A 21891-nucleotide genomic window follows, 5' to 3' on the forward strand; every position below is an offset into this window, starting at 1 on the left:
TCCCACAAAGGTGTGTGTGTGACCCTAAAATCCTGTTGTTGACTTATTGCGTGTCAATACAGTAAAAAAAGTACTGCTTAGAAAGGTCCTAAACAAGCAAGCTTATGCCCCACTCTTGGGCCTGAGGCATGTGTTTTCTCTCCTCTCTCCTTCTCTCTCTCTCTCTCTGTGAAAGAGGTTTCCAGTCTGATTTGCAGCCTCCTCTTCCATGAAAAAAAAAATCCCCATTAACCCCATTTATTTTCGTCTCCAGTCCGATTACAAGCCTCACTTCCCATGGAAAAACACCTCATTTTTAAACACCTTTGCAGAAGGAAATGTTTGTATACAGTCCATCAATTCAATCCCACCCCTATCAAGTGCCATTAAAAAGCTTAGTATGGTAACAATGTAAACATTTTGTTTTTGTCTCAAATATGTGTGAGCTCATTTACACTGAAACTAATAATCCTATGGTATATCTGCCGAAAATAATTTTAATAACCTTACCACACTCATTATACTAGCTAACATTCGACAATCTGAACTGAGTTGTTTATATAATGAAAATCTTTGTATATTTTTATAAAAGACATTAAGTTTGTGCCAACTACATAATTTTGACAATCACAACACTAAATGTGCTAAATTAATTCTGAGTAGTTTACCTGATGGTTTCATGTTTTAACAGACTTGAGAGGGATTCAACACAAATTTCTAAGAGGAATCCTGGGGTTCCATTTTCCACACAGTCTGGTACCACAGCCATAGCAGAATGCCAGTATCTTTATGAACTAGATGCCCACGTCAAGAATAAATGTCAACACGCAGTTCAACCACCAGCTCAAACACAGCACCAGACTCACGGTACAGATGGTTCTAATCCTGGAGTGAAAGCAGAAATGTGATTAAAAAATTAAACAAAATGGATGGACATTCCTACTTGTTCTTCCATAATTATTAATTTTTATTTTTGAATACTGTATTATTCATTCCATTTTACATCTGCCACTGGACACAGGAAACTCTACTGTGCTGTCTAATAGACAGCAGGACACAAAGATAACATGAACATATATAAAAACAGATGGAGCATCTGAGAAAAAACCCTGAAAACTGTTGGTGTGAAAATATACTAAAGAAAAAAAACAAGAATTAAATAAAAATAAAAAATAACCAATGCACTAAATAAAACATTATATATAATATAATATACTAATAATAATAATATAAGTTTTATTTATAGACCGCTATTCCGCATGATCATAGCGGTGTGTACAGTAAAAATTGCAATACAATACATGGTGACAGTTAAGGAGGGGAAAGTCTCGTCTTTCAGGCAGCCCCTGATGATGTTGCTGGGTCTGCCTGATCGCTCCTCTGAGGCCAAGATGACAGTTAAGGAGGGAGGGGGCTCTTCCTTCAGGCAGTCCCTGATGTTGCTGAGGTCTGCCTGATCGCTCCCTCTGAGCCCGATGACAGTTGAGGAGGGAGGAGCCTCTTCTTCAGGCAGTCCCTGAAAAAGCCTTCTAAAATAGATACTGCATTTAATATCTAAGTAGATTGTGCCGAGTTTAGGGCTAGTTTTAGAAACTAGCATCAGCGATCAGTTAACATAGGCATTTTGCTTTATAACTCAAATTTTTCATGGCATTGTAACTGGAGAAGAAAGGCATATGTTATAACATGAGGAAGAGCCACAGTTCTATTGTACACAGATCCACTAAAATGAATGGGACTAAGTAAAAGCCAATGGTCTGCGAATGGCTAACACTTTATTTAATCCATTCTTACTAATGTCTCTTTAATACTCTACTATTTCAAAATAATCTTAATTAAGTATGCCAAACTCTAACATACATTACATATAGTTTTAGCACTCTCTAGTTTCACTATGTGACAGCCAATTTATACAGTGCTTTGCAGCTATACACTGACCTTCAAATGCACACCCTTTTGACCTCTCCACATTTTGTTGTGTCAAAACAAGTTGGAATAAAGTTGTGCAAGAAGTACCAGTCAGACTGGGTTATTAAAAATATCCCAAACTATTAACCTTCGCTAGAGCACTGTAATATCAGTTATTATAAAATGGAAAAATTATGGATCAACTAAAACCCCATCTTGAGAAAGCAGTAGTCTTCAAAGAAGTAATCAAGAGGACATTGGTAATTCCTCAAGGAGACAGCTGGTCTGATGGGATCAAATCTGAACTTTTTTACCTTGCTACAAACTGCTATGTGTCACACAAAGCCATCAGTGCTCAATGTCCTAAGAAAACTGTTCTCAGGTGCTGCATGTTGGTAACATAGCATGGTGTGGACAGAGGACAGGATTGAAGCCAAGATGGATGAATCCATATATCTAGCAATTCTACTGGAAGATGTCTCGCAGTCTTTGATAGTTCTATTTAGTATCAGAACCCTGAGGATGGAATTCCACTAGTGAAATATTACATTTATTGGTCATGCCAGATGAAAGAATACAACACTTCCATCTGCTCTGATTCTTTCTCTGAGCCAGCTACCTATTTTTGGATTGAGCGTCCCGCCCCACACTGAGGCAGTTATCAGGCAGCATGAGGGACTCAGTTCCTGCAGCTGACTGCAGAAAAAATGGTCATCGTCTTGGTCCTCCCAAAGGATGACATCATCTTCCTGGAGCTGGCTAGCTTCCTCCTGAAAGTCCTTCAACCTCCCCTGACCACTGAATGATTGTGTGGAGAGGCGCACAGCCAGAAAACAAGTACAGCGTGCCCGTGCCATACGCGGCCTTGAGCATACGCGCTCAAGCCGTGGGGCGCGTGCGGGGCGGAGCGTCCCATTCAATTGAATGGGCGCGCACGCCCGTTGCGCCCTGCGCGCTCCCGCGCCGCCGCACATGAGCCCCATTGTTTCCAATGGGGCTCAAGCATAGGCGGAATTCGCCTTACACGGCGGGATCCGGAACAGATCCCCCGCGTAAGGCCAGGACGGACTGTAGATCAAGTGTGCAGGATGTGGGACAAGACAATGCAGAAGTGCAGCACTGATGACAGCAATCATATGAAGATAAAATTTATGCTTCTTCTCTTTTTTAAAAAATAGCCATGACCTCTGATGTGTTTAGGTTTATTCGGAAAGTTGAGAGATGTTCTCTCACTCTCTCTCCACCATGATGTGAATGCATTACATGTGATCAATTTTGGTGATTATTATTGGCATTCTACTGGCTAGCCCCAGATAGACTAAGTTAATCAATTGTTGAATACATAGAGAACTCTAATGGAGTCAGTGGGTGCACTCTAGTCAGGACTAAAATAGTATTTAGGCACTATATGTTAAGTGTGAGGCTTTTAATAGATTTTCGAGAGCCTAGCTGGAATGTCTTTCTTCAAGCTATGAGAAATTATGAAAGAAACCTCAGTGTTTGTTCAGAAACTTTAACCCTTTTGTGAAATAACTACAGACATTCCATATTAAACACTTTGAAATCCTTAAAGTTTCTCAGTCAAGCTGAAAATGAGACAGCAGTGCCTGTTTACAAGTTTCCTGTCTAAAAATCCAACTCTGGTTAAATGTGAAAACCTGCATCTATTTTTGCCATGCAAATTCATGCCAGTTCATCTTGCCATAGAACTAATTTGGATGCAGGGGGGGAAATCCTCTCCATCATCATGTGTTTCCTTACCTGTATATTCAGAACAAAATTAAAATACTGCCACTGCATACTGCAACTGACTGTATATGTGATTTGCCCTATACTAATTATCATTTTGATTAAGAAAAACATCATGTGTAATGATGCCTGATATACCATTCTTATTACATCCTGTTTTGCAAGATAGTTTTTCTTTCCCCCAAGGCATCTACTTGAGGGTGTTTGGGGATACGTTAATTATTTTTTAGATGTTGTATTGGTTTTGATGGTACAGAAAGCCAAAAAAACTTACAACAACTAAATCTCAGCCCTCCAACAACACTATTATTATAATCATACTTTATGAAACTGGTTTTTAGCAGAGGAAAATTAGTGAAAACGTACCTTCACACACTGTTCAGCCAAGTCCCTGCTAGTTCTGTTGTTAAGTTCAACAACTACTAAACGATTACAAAGTGCTTTGATAGCACCATCCACTCCTACAATCCTTCGGGTGCATTCTGCTGATACATCCAAATAATATGTTATGGCACGGGCAGTTACCTCCAATACATTGTCAGGAGCACTTTCATCAAGAAAAATTTTGCACAGTGCTGGCAAAAAAGTGCGAGGGGGACATCTGGGGAAAAAAAAGATTAAAATTATCAGTCATTTTCTATAGTATATTACACCTTATCTACAAGTCATTAGATTAACATCTGTACTAAACAAATTAATTTAAAACCTTGTTCACAGATAAAGTCTTGTATTGTTATTTCTATAATGTGAATAGAATACTTCCTCACTCCTCTCTGTACTTCTCCTATCTACCTCCCCCCCCCCCCCGCCAATTGTACAGGAGAAATGAGAAACCATTTGAGACAATACTATATGGTACAAAAAATGAGGAAACTGCTTAAGATCAGGAACCGGGAAGCAGATAGGTATGGCCACATAGCCCAAAAAAACCCACAAAAAACTATGGATGCCAGCCATGAAAGCCTTTGACTTCACAGAGAAGCAGGCGTTTTTATGTTCACAATTGCTTTCCATTAACAAAAATAAATGTTTGATCTAAAAGAATAACCATGATTACAAACAGAGAAATCTATTTATGTGCACAACATCTACACTTGTCCTCTACATTCACTAGGGTAAGGGGGACAAGACTCTTATGAATGTAGAAAAACAGCAAATAACAAAAACGGTATGTTTTTACCTGAGAGAACACTTCTCTAGAAATTTCTAGATCCTCCAGTGCAACTCTGTGGTCAACATCTGCCAAATGTTGACCACAGAATTGGAGTGTTGAATTTCTAGGTCCTTCTGTTTGACTTTTGGTTAAAGTTGATCTTAGAGTTGTGCTGGAGAACCTAGCTATTCCTAGAGAGAATATCATATCACCTTTTAACCTTCTTTTCTCCAGGCTAAACATCCCCAGCTCCCTAAGTCGTTCCTCATAGGGCATGGTTTCCAGACCCTTCACCATTTTAGTCGCCCTCCTTTGGATACACTCCAGTTTCTCAATGTCCTTTTTGAATTGTGGTGCCCAGAACAGGACATAATATTCCAGGTGGGGCCTGACCAAAGCAGAATATAGTGGCACTATTACTTGTCTTGATCTAGAAACTATACTTTTATTGATGCAGCCTAAAATTGCATTGGCCTTTTTAGCTGCCACATCACACTATTGACTCATGTTCAACTTGTAGTCTACTTGGTCTCCCAGATCCCTTTCACATGTTGTCTCATTCAGCCAGGTGTCCCCCATCCTATATCTGTGCATTTTATTTTTCTGCCCTAAGTGCAGTATCTTACATTTCTCCATGTTGAATTTCATTTTGTTAGCTTTGGCCCAGCTTTCTAGTCTATTCAGGTCATTTTGAATTTTGATCCTGTCCTCTGGGGTATTAGCTATTCCTTCTAATTTGGTGTCATCTGCAAATTTGATGAGTATGCCCCCAATTCTGTCATCCAAGTCATTGATAAAGATGTTGAATAGCATTGGGCCCAGGACAGAGCCCTGTGGGACCCTGTGAATAATCAAATCTGTGAATAATCAAATTTACAAAAGTCAAAGCCACAGATGTGGAGGGACAAGTGTATATCTATTGGTGGACTAGAAAATGAAATTTAATCTAGACAACTGGGACTATGTACAAATATTACTATTCCTGTTTTTAGAAACTGAACAGAGAAATAACATATTTCTCCTTTTCACTCCTTCTTCCTCACAGTTCATAAGACAAACAGATTATCAAATTAAACAAAAAATTAAACCAAACAACAATTCTTACTTACCACATAGATATATTTTACTAAGTTAAAATGTTAATACACAGGAAAATTTGGAACATTTATAAATAAATATATACAAAGTAAACATAATAAGTTTGGTTCACATGGCGTGATAAATCAGGGAACTGTAGGAATTCTGTCTTACCAGTTAAGACTAATGTGTTGCTAAATGCTACATAATCACTTGCAGCAGGAACAGCTAAACAAACTAAGGAATTTTGCTTTCTGATTTGTTTATTATGTTGTATGAACCTGGGCAGAGCTGCAACTCTGGTTTATTTCTCTCCCAACAAAACAGAGACACAATCCTCAAGCAAACCAAAATACACCATGGATTTTGTCTTTCTTGTTAGAGAACCTAACCACCGCAGCATCAGTATCTTGGTTAGCGCAATATGATAACGAAACCATGGCTTGTTCAGCTGTTCCTAGCACAAGTGGAAGTGATGGGGCAGCATACATCAGCACACTGCTTGTTCACAATAAACCATAGTTCCTATAGGTACCTGGCTTGCCATGTCATGGAACTGCAACCAATGCCAACAGTACTAAGCATATTTTACTATAGGAATTGAATAGCAGAGTTTCAACACAATCTCAGTCATAAACTGTAGCTCTGAAGTTCAAATGTCAGGTTCACATCTTGCAAAAATGTAGAAGCAAGATGCTAAAAATGAATAGAGTAAATGTCATGGAAAAGACAAAATAAGGAGGTGCTATGAAGGATGGATTTGAAGGCATTATCAACATCCAATCCCACTTATTTATTTCCATTATTCTTGTATTTCCAAAAAATTATTTTTATGGCTATCAGAGAGATGTCACTGATCTTATCTGAGGAAAATATAGGACAATAAAAGTGTGCAGGGAGGATACAGCAAGGTCATTCTAGTATACATAAAAATAGAATTTGCATACAACAGTACAACTAGAAGATGTAAGGTACCATATGGTTATCAAGGAAACTACAGGGATACCCCAAATTCAGCTTTCCTGAACATTGCAAAATAGGCTGAAGTCATGACAACACATGGAGGACCACATATTGCCCACAAATGCTACAATATACAGTCTACTCAAGAACTCACATAGAAAAGTAAGGGAGCAGAACTGGGAACAGAACTGTGCCTATCTGTGGCCCAATTACTCTATGTTAAAGAGACTCTGAAAATTCTCATACCTGTAATACAGAAGGTGTTTTTAGCATGCACCTAATTAATAATTCAATGATTTTTAATAGAATGGAAAACACCACTTACTTAAGAACTAAACTTTGTTTACCTGAGATAGTAGGATCAGTAGGATCTTAAATGATTGCTCAATAACCTTAGAATTCTCAGGAGTCCCAAGGAAAGGCCCTCATTATCCAGTTCCCTATCCCAAGGCTATCTGGTCCTTCCGTAACCATTACAGCCTGTTTTTAATAAGTGTTTTCTCCACTGGATTTCACTCTGCCACCCAAAAAAACATATGAAGCCATTTGCCTCATCTTAAATCACTATACTTTTGATGCTAAATAAACTTTCATTAAGAAAAATAAATGAATTAACTGAAAACCAGCTGAAACAATTCCAGCATTGAAAACTTGTCCTGCCGCCTGAAGTAACTGGATATCCATACCATAACAGACTGAGATGCTATACTTGACAAAAAAAGGAATTTACTCATTATTTCTAGCAGAATTTATAAGCACATACAGTCAGCCCTCCATATCCACAGATTCTTTATCTGTGGATTGAAGCATCTATGGCTTGAAAATATTTTCAAAAAATCAGAATAGAGAAAGTAATCAAGAAATCAGAAGAAGACTAGGAATGGAAAGGGCAGCTATGAAAGAACCATGAAAGGTCCTGAAGTGCAAAGGTGTACACCTGAACATTAGACCTAGGATCGTACAAGCCATAGTATTTATCATCATCATGTACAGATGTAAGAGCTGGACACCAAAGAAAGTTAATAGCAAGAAAATCAAGTCATTTGAGATGTGTTGCTGAAGAAGAGTGCTGAGGATACCATAGATGGCCAAAACGACAAACAAACGGCTCCCAAAACAGGTCAAGTCTGAACTCTCCCTGGAAGCCAAGATGACTAAACTGAGGCTGTCATACTCTGGCTACATCATGAGAAGGCAGGAGTCACTAGAAAAGACAATAATGTGAAGAAAACAGTAGAATAAGACGAAGACTGCATGCCAGATGGATAGATTCAATCAAGGAAGCTACAGCTCTGAGCCTGCAGGACCCAAGCAGAACTGCTGAGAAAAGAGTGTCTTGGATATGTCTCATTCACAGTGTCACTATGAGTCAAAGTCGACTCAAAGGCAATTAACAACAACAACAAAATTGTCAAGACAAACATATTAATAAGGGTGCTCCCAAATTAAGACAGTATAGTTTTTGTAATATTATAATGGCTCAAATTAATTGCAGACACACACAGTATTTTAATATCCCAAGTATTACTATGAAAATCTAAATGACTAATGATCAGTCCACATGAATCACTGTCTACTAAAAATTAAAATTAAAAAGAATGACTGAAGTGATGTAACTGTATTGCCTGTATGATGTTTTCAGAAACATAAGTTTTACAGACTGAACTATAAAGCAACCTGTGTAGATTCACTTAATTTACTTCCAAACTGCTTATTATGTAGTGTTCATTTTTGTGTTTTTCTCTTAAGAGTTGTGGTTTCTTAGACGCTCAGTTACAGTAATATACTTTTTGAAATCAAATATATTTTTCTTCCTTAGACTTCAAGTAAAACATTGAACTGGAACTAATGCTGGTACAAAGTCTCTATTCCGAAAACTACAGGTAAGGCATTATATGGCAAGTTCCCCCTCAAGTTTGTGGTTTCTAGAGCTGAACAGTTCCAACAAAGAGTTTATTTACTCTTGACAGATGTATTTCATTAAATCTGGGAAGCTTTGCTAACTCATAATAAAAGTGCAGTTTACTGCTCAGAAGAAAAACTTTTAAAGCTATATTGCTCTGATAAAAACTGTTCTAGCTCTTGAAAGAAAAAACCTATTAATCTTACAGAGGCACTTATTAAAACTTCACAATTGTCTCTGAATGTTGAAACAGTTAAAGACATCTGATTTAATAAATGTCCCCAATGTTTGCCATAAAAATTACAATTTAGCTCTTGAAATTAAAGATTTTTCATTTATGTTGCACAGAAGATAATTATGTTTTAAAATGTTTCAGAATGTTTTTTCTGTGTTTCAAAACAGAAAAGCTCTGTTCATCACAAATGTATTGGCTGTGATCTATCATTTCCAAAATTAGCAACTCAGTGCTAACAATTGCACTCTTTGGGCATTCCCGTTTATCGTGACACATAACGTCTCAGCATACAAGGCTCTGCTAAGTCAACAGTGTGTGTTAACAGAAACTAAACTGAAAATCCAGTCTTAATGGAAATAGTACTTTTAAAATAGGGAGAGCTTCAGAGGAAGAGTGGAATTTTTAAAACTGACTTTATTATTTTGCTCCTTCTACTATATTTGGGATCAGGTTTCTTTTTCGCCCTACTGATCCGCATAAAATACAGAAAAAAAACGCTGTACCAGAGGATTTGAGTAACTTTTAAAAGCAGCAAATTCACCAGGAGAAAATTGCTCCAACCACTTTCGAGAAACAGTTCTGGGCCCTAATACTTTTACAAAGGTACCTATCGCCGGATGTGAAGACAGATTGTATTACAGCTGCTCTTTTTCAGTTCTCCTAAGGGGATACCACTCATGTCAATGGACTATAAGCAATGATCTCAATGGAAGTGTAATTTTGTTGATAGGGAGTATAGCTTTTGCTACAGGGAGTATGAAAATGTGCTGATTATAGGATCATAACAACAATGTCCCAGCATGATGGGGATCAAACTGACCTGCAGATGCAAAGCTGCATCCAATTATCAAAAGGAAAATTTACTTACGTTTCAAAGCATCGATCCACATTGTCTGACATCAAAAGCAGCATACATAACTGTTCCAGCGCTATTAGCTGCATGTCTCTTTCATCTCCTTGGCCCATCTGCAGCCACTCCAGCAACGTGTCTGGATCCACATCTGCCATGATTTTAAAGAGCTGCTTTCTCTTAACTTAAAAAGCAACCAATTTTTCTTTTTTCATAAAAGTCCAGTCAGAGTAACTTGAGCTCACTAGATCTTCCACTCTGAGAACATCTGAGGTTTTTGTAGTCTTCACCTGAAAAGAACCAGCAATCCATCAATGGTGTGTAATAACCCTTTTCTGTGAAAGTGCACTGCTTCATCACAACTTATTTTAGAAACATAATACCATATCTGTACATATTTCTGCATTTAAGAAGCAACAGCTGGACACTAACACATTGCTCAAAAGGGTCCATCAACTCTACAGAGCAAACTTGGAAGGGAGGACAAAAAAGAAATTCCCCGCCCAAATATCATTCCTTCCCAATCCTGTCTTCTTTCACTGCAGGAACATCAAAAATCTGTGGATTTGGCATACTTTAATCTACTTCTGAGAGCTGGGGTAATACAGTGGTTTGAATATTGGACTAGGATTCCTGGAGACAAGGGTTCAAATCCTGATCAGTTAAAAGAAACCCACTGGTTGACCTTGGGCAAGTCACACTCTCTCAGCCCAGAAAATGGCAATCTTACAAAGGAGGCGTCCCTGCTAATATGCAAATAGACTTTACATTTCCTGGACGTCTCCCTATTGCCACATGGACAGAAGGAGGAAAGCCTGCCTACAAAAGATATCCTCCCCATCATAACATCTTTACTAAGGATTGTAACAACATGCAGGCATCTGACTAACATCTCCATTTTTTTCCCTCCTGTTTGGTTTTATAACTTCTTGCCTGATGAAGAAGCCAATGGAGCTTTGAAAGTTTGCAACAAGTATACTGTGCATTTCAGTTGGCCAATAAAGGTATCACTGATGGATTTTTATTTGTATTTGTTAAATGGCCAACAAATCTACCCCTGCATGTTTTCTGTATCAATATGCTTTATAGCATCCATAGAAGTGGGTTTACAGCAACAAAAGCCAGTTAGTATTAAAAACGCTGCCACATTTTTCTCCTATTTATGCTGCAAGAAATTAACATAGCTACATCTTTGGAAACTATCTCTTCCTAAATGATGCTCTAGTTTTCTTAGAGCTGTAACATCTGTTGCAGCACTACTGATGTCTTCATTTGCCACATCAGGATGAAATCTAATGAGATCATGAGAAGTCAAAAATGAAACTCAAGACTGATCATGATGAATGTAAACAACAAGCTTCCCTCATATATGCCAAGGGAATAGGTATCCCAATCAGAGGTATAAAGGTGGCAACTAGAGATAATACTGTGAATTAATCACTATTTTGCACTGTGCTAAACAACCCTGTTATTGTTGTATGCCTTCAAGCTGTTTTCAACTTATGGCAACCCTACCATGGTGTTCTCTTGACAAGATTTGTTCAGAGGAGATTTGTCTTCAACTTGCTCTGAGCCTGAGAATGTGACTTGCCCAAGGTCACCCAGGCAGCATGCCTGAACAAGGATTCAAACCCTGGTCTCCAGAGTCATAGTTCAATGCTCAAATAATTACACCAGTAGCCAAAGTAAATTCAGGATTACCAGTGTTCACCCAGTGTTCAGAAGGGTCTATTCCTAATAACTGTGTTTAGGAAGGCACTCAAATTAGTTGATGTCCCTTATATTCAAATTAGACTATCAGCATACAGTACTTGCGTTAATATCTCCTATGAGGCTTGCTAGAATCAGGCACACAAGTCAGTGTACGTTATACATTGTACATAAACTCAGAAACAGGTCAAGATTTGTGTGCAAGCTCCATACATCCCAAAGCCTCTTTTTCTGGCCCAAAGATCCCTAGGATGCTCCCAGAGCCATCACAAGAAAATCTGGGCAAGTAATGACCCAGAAATTGCACAAGCACTGTCAAAATCAAGTAAATAAAACTGGGGGGGGGGGGGAATAAATCCAGTAACTTCTGGATTGATGAAAATACACTAGTGTTGCCCACTGGACAGGCAGGAGAGAAACTAGTCCCCTTCTGCAATGTCATCTACTCCATTTTAACCATTCTGAAATGTTTACATACACTTCTGAAGTGAGTTAAACTTTAGCAGACAATTTCCCATGCTTCCTGTTTGGACTGTATGTACATTTGCATTTCACTGTGTATTTTATTGATTCTTGTGCTAGAGGCTTCACTAACTTATTTATGGCGGGTTACAAACCGCCATATAGTACGCGACGAGCACGTACTAGGGTTAGGAAGGGGCGGTGCTTCCGCACCCCCCTAACCCTAGTACACGCTCCGCGCGCACAAAATGGCGGCGGCCGTTCCACACGGCCACTGCCATCTTGACGTAGCGAATGCACTGCGTCCGCATGTCGCGCCCCAGAAATGATGCCGTGAGCGCGTGACTAGCGCCTCGCAGCATCTCTTCCGGGGCCTGAGAAGGAGCGCGATTTCCACACTCCTTCTCTGCAGCGTCCAGGAGCCGCGCGGTTTAAGGGCTGTGGCTCCCGGACGCTGCAAATGGAGGCGGAGCCAGACCGGCGCTTTTTGGCGGTCTGTAACCCGCCTCTATAATATTAAATTTCTGGTTATGCTGTCTCTTTACAGTTACTGGTAACTGTTTTCTAAGATGAAATGGTATTGTACTTAGTAGTTAAGGGTAGAGAGCCAGAGTGGTGTAGTGTTTTAAGTGTTGGACTATGGCTCAGTAAAACAGGGTTCGAATCCTCACTCAATCATGGAAACACACTGGATGACCTTAGGCAAGTCATATTCTCTCAGCCACAGAAGAAGTCAAAGCTCCTTGGAACAAATCCTGGAACAAATCTTGGAACAAGAAAACCCCATGACAGGCTTGCCATAAGTTGAAAACGACTCGGCATCACACAACAACAAAGTTAGAGATAACATCATTATTGTTTTACATTTTCATTACAACTTTTTAGATTTTGTTTCATGGATTTTGAAATGTTATGCTGGATTTTGTGATGTAATGAAAATACAGCTAGAGTGGTATAGTAGTTTGAGCATAAGACTAGGACTCTGGAGACTAGGGTTCGAATTCCAGCTCAGCCATGCAAAGCCATTGGGCGATTAACTCTCTCTCAGCCTCAGAGGACGGCAATGGCAAACCTCCTCTGAAAAAACATGCCAACTAATGGGTTTGCAGTAGGGTCACCATAATCAGAAATGACTTCAAGACACATAACAATGAGAACTACGTTGTATCTCAGTTTTCTAAAATGCATTTTTGTTATTTTTGTCATTGTTTCTGATCTATTAAGTTGTTAATATTATGGAAAGGCAGCATTGAAACAGATGAGGAACTGAAATATATGATACTTGAAAATGTCTCCACTTAGACATTCTCTGAATGTATTTGTTTTACCAGGAACCAAAACACTGACACTAGTCCTATGCAACCTAATTGTACTGTATAAACTTTGACCCATTTCTAGAATAATAAAATCACCAGCTTTACTCTGCTGAGGAATAAAATATACAATTAATTATGAAGATAACAAGGGTCCAAACCACACTGCAGAAATAATGCAGTTTGAGACTGTTTTAACTGCCCTGGCTCAGTACTAGGGAATACTGAGAACTGTGGTCTTGTGAGACATTTAGCCTTCTCTGTCAGAGAGCTCTAGTGCCACAATAAACTACAATTGTCAGGATTCCCTAGCACTGCAGTGTGTTTTGGACCAAGATACGGTTTCTTCAAGGACTAAACAACTGGGAAGATGAAGACTCTACAACCTGAGTTTAAACAAAAAGTGGGCAGATTTCAGGCTTGTAGGATCTACTTTGTTTTATGAAAAAATCCCGAGATCTACAACTGGAGCCAAGTGCAAAATAGTCATTCAGAAGAGGACACACACACACACACCCTTAGAATTATAGAACAGAGTACCTCTGAGCACATGCTTATTTGTTTTTAATACCAGGAACTCTAAGTCACTCTTGTTTTTATTTTCAAACTACTGTATCTCATTTTCACCAAACTATTTTTAATTAAATTATTTATTATATTGTTCACCCAAATAAAGCCAGAGACTCTTTTAAATCTTCTACAAGCCACCAGATCCTGGTCTACGTTTTGTGAGCCTCAGCTTTAAACTACTGCTTGCTGGACAAAGTCTCTGTGTTTGTCATCAGTTAGTGATTAAAAAGATGACATCTTTAACTGCACAAAACAAACAAGCCTAGGATAAGGGGACAGAAAGTACTGTAGGGTGTAAAATCTTGTACATGAGTGTGCCTTCATCAAGTTGCTTGTCGAGTTACGGCAACACCATGAATTTCATAGGGTTTTCTTAGGCAAGGAATACTCAGAAGTGATTTTTCCAGTTCATTCTTCTGAAATATAGCCTACAGTACCTGGTATACATTGATGGTTTCCCAACCAAGCACTAACCAGGGCTGACCCTGTTTAGTTTCCAGGGTCAGATGGGGATCTGGTGCCTTTAGGGTATTTATCCAGTACTAAAAAAAGCCAGTCAGTCTCATTGATTTCATTCAAACTTACTTCCAACTAAATGTGGTTGTAATCACAATAAATCTATAGTGCTTGTGGCTTGCTTAAAACTCTCTAGGTAACAAAATAAGAGTCATGGTGCAGTGGTTTGGCTGTTGCACTAGGACTCTGGAGACCAGAATTCAAGTCCCTGCCCCATCACAGAAACCCAGTGGGTCAGTCTCAGAGGAAGCCAAACCCGCTCTGAACAGATCTTGTCAAGAAAACCCCTATGACCTTAAGGTTGCTGTCAGTCAGAAACAACTTGAAGGTACATGATAGCAATAACAAGTCAAAAGAAAGTGGCCTCTATCAAGTGCATATAGCACAGAAGTAAAATGATCAATGGCACTGGTATGTGTTTCAAAGGTCACCACTGTGCCTACAAGCAGACTTTACATTGAGCGTCACTCCAAGCTTTGATAAATTCAAGCATACAGTAAGAAAGAGTATGCAAAGGGATCTGGTAGCACCTTTGAGACTAACTGAAAGAAATAAGCTGGTAACATGAGCTTTTGTAGACCTGAGCCTACTTCCTCAGTTGTGTGCTACCGCTAACGCAGTCAACTGAGCAAGTAGGATCGAGTCCGCAAAAGGTCATGCTACCAGCTTCTTTCTTTCAGTTAGTCTCAAAAGTACTATCAGATCCCTAGAATCCTAGAACCATAGAATCCTAGAGTTGGAAGAAACCCCAAGGGCCATCCAGTCCAACCCCCTGCCATGCAGGAAATCTCAATCAAAGCACCCCCAACAGATGGCCACCCAGCCTCTGTTTAAAGACTCCCAAAGAATGAGACTCTTTCACTCTTCGAGGGAGTGTGTTCCACTACCAAACAGCTCTTACTGTCAGGAAGTTCTTCCTAATGTTTAGGTGGAATCTCTTTTCCTGTAGCTTGAATCCATTGCTCCTGGTCCTAGTCTCTAGAGCAGGGGTAGGCAACCTTTTTGAGCCGGGGGCCGGGTTGCTGTCCCTCAGACAACTGGGGGGCCAAAGCCAAAAAATAAATAATTAAATATTGGGGCAAATTTAGGATAACATTTTCAAATGGTAGACACTTTTTTTAAAAAGTGGAGGACACGCAAACATTTTTGCTGATTTTTTAAAAAAATGTTAATATAAATGCATGTTTCTGGGGTGTCTATAGACAATTGCCCCCCCTTGCTCCTGCACGCGAGAGGCCAAAGGCCCCGGTGGCAATCGGTGGCAAGACCGGGCTGGGTCCGGTCCCAAGGCCTTGCCGGGCCGCATCCGGCCCGCGGGCCGCAGGTTGCCTACCCCTGCTCTAGAGCAGCAGAAAACAAATATTCTCCATCCTCAATATGACATCCCTTCAAATATTTAAACATAGTTATCATTTCACCTCTTAACCTTCTCTTCTCCAAGCTAAACATATCCAACTCCGTAAGCTGCTCCTCATAGGACATGATTTTCAGACCCTTCAATATTTTGGTCACCCTCCTCTGTACACACTAAAGCTTGTCAACATCCTTTTTGAATAGTGTTGCACAGAATTAGACATGGTATTTCAGATGAGGCCTGACCAAAGCAGAAGAGAGTGGCACTAGGTCTCCTAGATCCCTTTCATATGTATTGTCGTCAGGCCAAGAATCCCACATCCTATATCTATGTGTTTCATTTTTTCTGCCTAAGTGTATAATGCATAATGAAGCTGCATAATTTGCTGAAACACCTTTTAAGGTAGGGATCCACACCTCTGAAGGGTCTGTGAAGCAATTTACAGCCCCCGAGACCCTTGTAGGCTCAAGTGTACAAAACCCATGCCACTATCTTCTTTCTTTCAGTTAGTTTCAAAGGTGCTACAAGATCCCTTTGCATACTGACTTTCCGGACTAACATGGCTATGTTTCCGACTTCTGTCGGCAAGAAAGAGATACAGTATTGTGATACAGTAATAAACGGAGATGAAATGGCCCAGAGTAATATGGTAGACCAGACTCCATCCTTTTCACGCAGGAGGTACCTAGGTTCATTCCCCAAGTATCTAGAATTAAAGGGATCTTAAAAAGCAGGCCTAGAGATCCCCAAGAACCACTACCCATTGGAAAACTCTAGTACTTAGCTGCATGGCCCTATTACCTGGCATAAACTAACTTCATATCGTCACATATTTTGTTGTTGTGGTGGTGGTGTGCCTTCAAGCCGTTTCTGATTTACAGTGACCCTAAGGTGAACCTATCATGGAGTTTTCCTGGCAAGTTTCTTCAGCGGGGGTTTGCCATTGCAATCCTCTGAGACCGAGTGTGATTTGTCCAGTGGGTTTCCACGGCCGAACCAGATTCATACCCATCCCTAGAGTCAAACCACGAAACCACACTGGCTCTAGTTATTTACCTATAAGAAAAGGCTCTGGTTTAAAAATGATAAAAACTTGACACTGACTGGCCCAAAAGCAAACAGAGCGATGGGCCCCAGCAGGGCAGAAAAGGTTTGCCCCAGGCTGACATGGTACATTTATATCACTTTTTGGGTCTGTACCCTGCCTTTCTCCCAAAATGGGATTGAAGGTGGCTGGCTACATTTGCCAGCTCTCCCTAAGAAGATTAAATAAAGCCAACTCTGGCAGCATATTTCTGTTTTAGGTACTTCTGAGCTCTTTCTGCCGAGATAAAAACAAGTCATATGTTCCCTAACTGCACACAGACACACAATTAGAAAAAGAAACGAGCGGAGAGGGCAACTCCATCCACACTGCAGATATAATCCAGTTTGACAGCACTAGGGAATTCTGGGAATTTTAGTCTGTGTTTCAGGGACTTTTGAGCTCCTTCCCTGGGACACAAAAGCAAGCTTTGCTCTGCTGTCACAACGAACAACCATTCCCAGAATTCCACAGCATGCAGCCACGGCAATTAAAGCGGGGTCAAACGGGATTATTTCTACAGTGTAGACGCAAACTCTGGTGCCACAACTAACTACCATTCCCAGAATTCCACAGCAGGGAACTATGACAGTTACAGTCCAGTGTGGACGGCCTATATTAATAATAATAACAATAACAACAATAATAATCTTTACTTACACCCTGCTTTTCTGCTGCTGAACAACCAAAGCGGCTTACATCTAAAAAGCCATTCCAACATACAATTGTACATATAATATCCCCATGATCCCCCAGCCTATTATATATATATATATATATATATATAGAATCAAACACATTACAATTTGTTATTTATCAGTTAAAACACAAACTATTAACCATACACAGACAGGGTTTCTTTGGTCTCTGTGGCCAGTATGATGTTCTGTTGAGTTTATTATCCCTGACGTCTGGCCAGCATCTGTGGCACTTTCTGACTGCTACTAAGGCCCCAGAGAGCCCCTGGAGAAGCCGGGAGGAGGAAGCCATGCCCGCTGTCCCTCTTCCCAACCAGGGCAGCAAGGAACCTCCTCTCCGCCTTTCCCCCCTAATCTGGGCCTAACAAGCCTGGCCCTTGCGTGGCTCCTCTCCGCCGCCTCCCCACCTCCAAAGCCGGCCTCCTCCTCCTCCTCCTCCTCCTCCCGCTCTCCTACCCACCGAGGAGGAAGGCCCCGGCCCTCGCGTAGAAGGCGACCCGCGGGCCTCGCAGGGTGACCCGGCTGGGCGGCTCAGGAAAGGCCGCGGTGGCCTAGGCCCTGCCCGGGTCTCCCTCTCTCCCTCAGCGGCTGCGGCACCAGAGCTTTTCCCTCACCCACCAGCAGCAGCCTCAGACCCCGTCCATCTCGAAGCCTCCGGCAGCAGACAAGCCCACCGACACGGAAAGACGACGACGACGAGAAGGAGGAGCCCGCCAGCTTGCCTCCCTCCCTCCCTCGGAACAAGGCCGAGGCCGTCTCCCCGAGTCGCGCAGGAGAAATACGGAGGAGGAGGCGCCTGGCTTCCCTGCCTCTTCCTCCTCCTCCTCCCGTCATGGCTCGCCTTTCCCTTCCCCAGCCCCCCTTCTTTATTAATTTTATACTATATATACACACACACTCGCTTTAATTGTCCAGCTCTGACATCCATATATATATATATATATATATATATGTATGTATTGTCCAGCTCTGGCATATATATGTATGTATGTATGTATGTGTATGGATGCCAGAGCTGGACAGTTAAAGAAAATGGACTCAACTAAGATACTTAGCTGGCTGACCATATAACAACAGAGAGAGAGAGAGAGTGTGTCTTATATGGATGCCAGAGCTGGACAATTAAAGAAAATGTACTCAACTAAGCACAACAAAATAGACTCAACTAAGATACTTAGTCGGCTGACCATATATCAACAATAAAATACCAAATACCAAAATGCATACACACACATAAAATATAGTTGTGGCTGATCCTGAAAATACATATATTAAGCTTTATTTATATAGCACTGGAAATTTTACACTCCTTTCTCTCCCTTCCTTCCCACTGAGCTTTGTATTTTCAGGACCAGCTTTACAACTATGTTTTATCTATGTATGCATTTTGGTATTTTATTGTTGATATATGGCCTTGCATGCATACACGGCAACGGAATGCAACGGCTTGTACGATTCTGACTTTTGTGCTTAGTTGAGTATCTTAGTTGTGTCCATTTTGTTGAGTTTAGATGAGTCCATTTTCTTTAATTGTCCAGCTTTGGCATCCATGCGCGGCAATAAGGAATGCAACAGCTTAGATAGACAGAGACTTCCTTCTGTCTATCTCATTCCCTCTATACATGTGACTCCTGTCACTCAATCTTGGAGGCTGTTTAACAGACTCTCTCCCAAGATTTTAAACAGTCTCCTCCCAGTCTAAGGAGATTATCACATGGGGGAAATCCTGTGCAGAAATGAGGATTTAAATCAGAAAAAAGCTGCAAGAGCGGGTTGATTTTCACACTACATCAAGAGGTATTGAACCAAACAGAAAGTAGATGGAAAGTAGACAAAAGCCACTCCTTTTTACTTTTGCAAAACCCTGGAATTAAAAAAGAAGTTGCTTTTATTTATTTCCCATGTGGGTTTGTTGGGGGTTTTTTTTTTTTTAGTAAATCTTTGTTCTTTAGGAAGACAAACTTAAAATAACAGTCTGACCGACACTTTTACTATTCTGTTAATGAAAGCTGGACTCTAACCATTTTAACTTTTATAGCTGCGTATTTTCGTTTCCCTTTAAAAAGGTTAACACCCTGGGAAATTAAAGATATTCACCTAAGCACAAAAGTTGGACTCATACAAGCCACTGCATTCCCCGTCAGTCACCATGTATGGATGTGAGAGCTGGGCAGTTAAGAAACAAGATAGGAAGAAAATCAATTCCTTTGAGATGTGGTGGTGGAGAAGAGTGCCGTGGATCCCGTGGACAGCCCAGAAAGATCAAATAAATGGGTCCCAGAGCAGATCAAGCCTGCAATTTCCCTGGAGGCAAAGGTGGCTAAACCTTGGCTACAACATGAGAAGGCAAGATTCATTAGACTCATTAGAAAAGACAATAATAGTAGGAAAAGTAGAGGGTAGTAGAAAGAGAAGAAAAATGCATACCAGATGGCTAGACTGAATCAGCGAGGTCACAGGCCTCAATTTGCAGAATTTCCTGAATTTAGGAAAGGTGGAGGGAAGTAGAAAGAGAGGAAGGTAGCACACTAGATAAATGGACTCCATTAGGGAAGTTACAAGTATGAGTTTTCAGGAACTGAGCAGAGCAGCAGAGGACAGGCCACATTACCGCACTGCACTCTTACCGTGCTGCTATTCCACTTTAACTGTTCTGGCTGCCTCCTGCTGCATTTGGGGGTTTGTAGTTCAGTGATGCCTAAGAGCTCTCTGGCAGAGAATTCTAAATGCTCCTCTTTAAACTGCAAATCCCAGAATGCAACAGGAGGCAACCAGATAAGTAATAAACTAGAGGGAGTCTTATTAGACCACACTGGCTCTAACAACAGCCTTGTTGTTGTTGTTGTTGTTGTGTGTCTTCAAGTCATTTCTGACTTATGGTGACCCTAGGGGGAACCTATCATGGGGTTTTCATAGCAACATTTGTTCAGAGAGGGTTTGCCATTGCCTTCCACAAAGGCTGAGAAAATGTGACTTGTCCAAGGTCACCCAGGGGACTTCATGGCCAAGCAGGGAATCGAACTCTGGTCTTCAGAGTCATAGTCCAATGATCTCTTGACCCCAGAGGATGGCGATGGCAATGGCAAACCCCTTTGCAGAAACTAGCCAAGAAAAGCCTATGATAGGATTGCCATCAGTCAAAATGACATGGAGGCACACACCAACAACAATTCTCTATTTAGGGATCGTCAGTAACTAACATGGAGTGTATCCACACTACAGAAGTTAAGCAGTTTGATACCACTTTAACTGCCATGACACAATGCTATGGAATTCAGGGATTTATAGTCTTGAGAGATACCTAGCCTTCCCTGTCAGAGAACTCTGGTGCCACACCAAACGACAGGTCCTGCGATTCCATAGCATTGACCTATGGAAGTTAAAGTGCTGTCAGACTGCTTTATTTCTGCAGTGTGGCAGTTGCCACAGATCTAAAAGGCAAGGGAGGACTATTCTGTCAACCAGTACTAATTTCTGGAATGGGTCCCAGTTTAGAATTAGTGGATCTTCAATAAGGAGAGGCATTCAAAATAAATATTTGATGGTGGGACTGCAAACAAGGTCTTACAGCTTAGGCAGAATTGCATGTGTGCAGACTCTTCTCCAAATCATTTGGTCAAACAATTTGTAATAATCAGTAGAACTTTCTGAGAATTATAGGGTTGGAAAGGATTATGAAGGAATCCACTGGTAATGCACCCCTGCAAGGCGGCCATCTAGACTCTATTTAAAAATTTCCAATGAAGTAGAGTCCACATTTTCCAAGGTAGGCTAGTCCACTGTCAAGCTCTTACTGTCAATAAGTTCTTCCTAATGTTTGATTGGAATCTCTCTTCTTCTTTTTTTTTGTACAGTTGGTCCTCCACATTTGCAGCTGTGATCTTTGCAGATTAGATTATTTGTGCTTTTGATTAATGTGTCCTCTCTAGGAATCTCTAGGTCCTCCCATGCAACTCTGCTGGATGTCGACCATAGAGTTGTGCTGGAGAACCTAGATGTTCCTAGAGAAAACACCTCTCTAGGCATTTGTAGGTCCTCCAGCATAATTCTATGATCAACTTCTGGCAGACATTGACCATAAAGTTGCGCTGGAGGACCTGCAGATTCCTAGAGAGGTAACAAGAATAGTATGTTGTTGTTTTTTAATTTGCAGTTTTTTCACATTCTTGGTCCTTCACCCCTAACCCCAACAAATGTGGAGGGGCCACTGTAATTTCCCTCCACGGTAAGTTTATATTTGAACTGAAAATGAAGTGGCAACCAATGCAGCTATATAGTTATTCTCTGACTGTTGTGCCCCTATATTATCAAAATATGCATTCTGTACTACATAAAACTTCTAGATCATCTTCAAAGGCAATGCCATA

General features: G+C 40.7%; 1 pseudogene; it reads right to left on the reverse strand.

The window, feature by feature from the left end:
• Window positions 1–18306, reverse strand: part of LOC121926884 — a 40031-nt pseudogene extending 21725 nt beyond the window's left edge.
• Window positions 18307–21891: the final 3585 nt, after the last annotated feature.

Source organism: Sceloporus undulatus, chromosome 1 (genome assembly GCF_019175285.1).
Source record: "Sceloporus undulatus isolate JIND9_A2432 ecotype Alabama chromosome 1, SceUnd_v1.1, whole genome shotgun sequence".
NCBI classification, from domain to species: Eukaryota; Metazoa; Chordata; class Lepidosauria; order Squamata; family Phrynosomatidae; genus Sceloporus; species Sceloporus undulatus.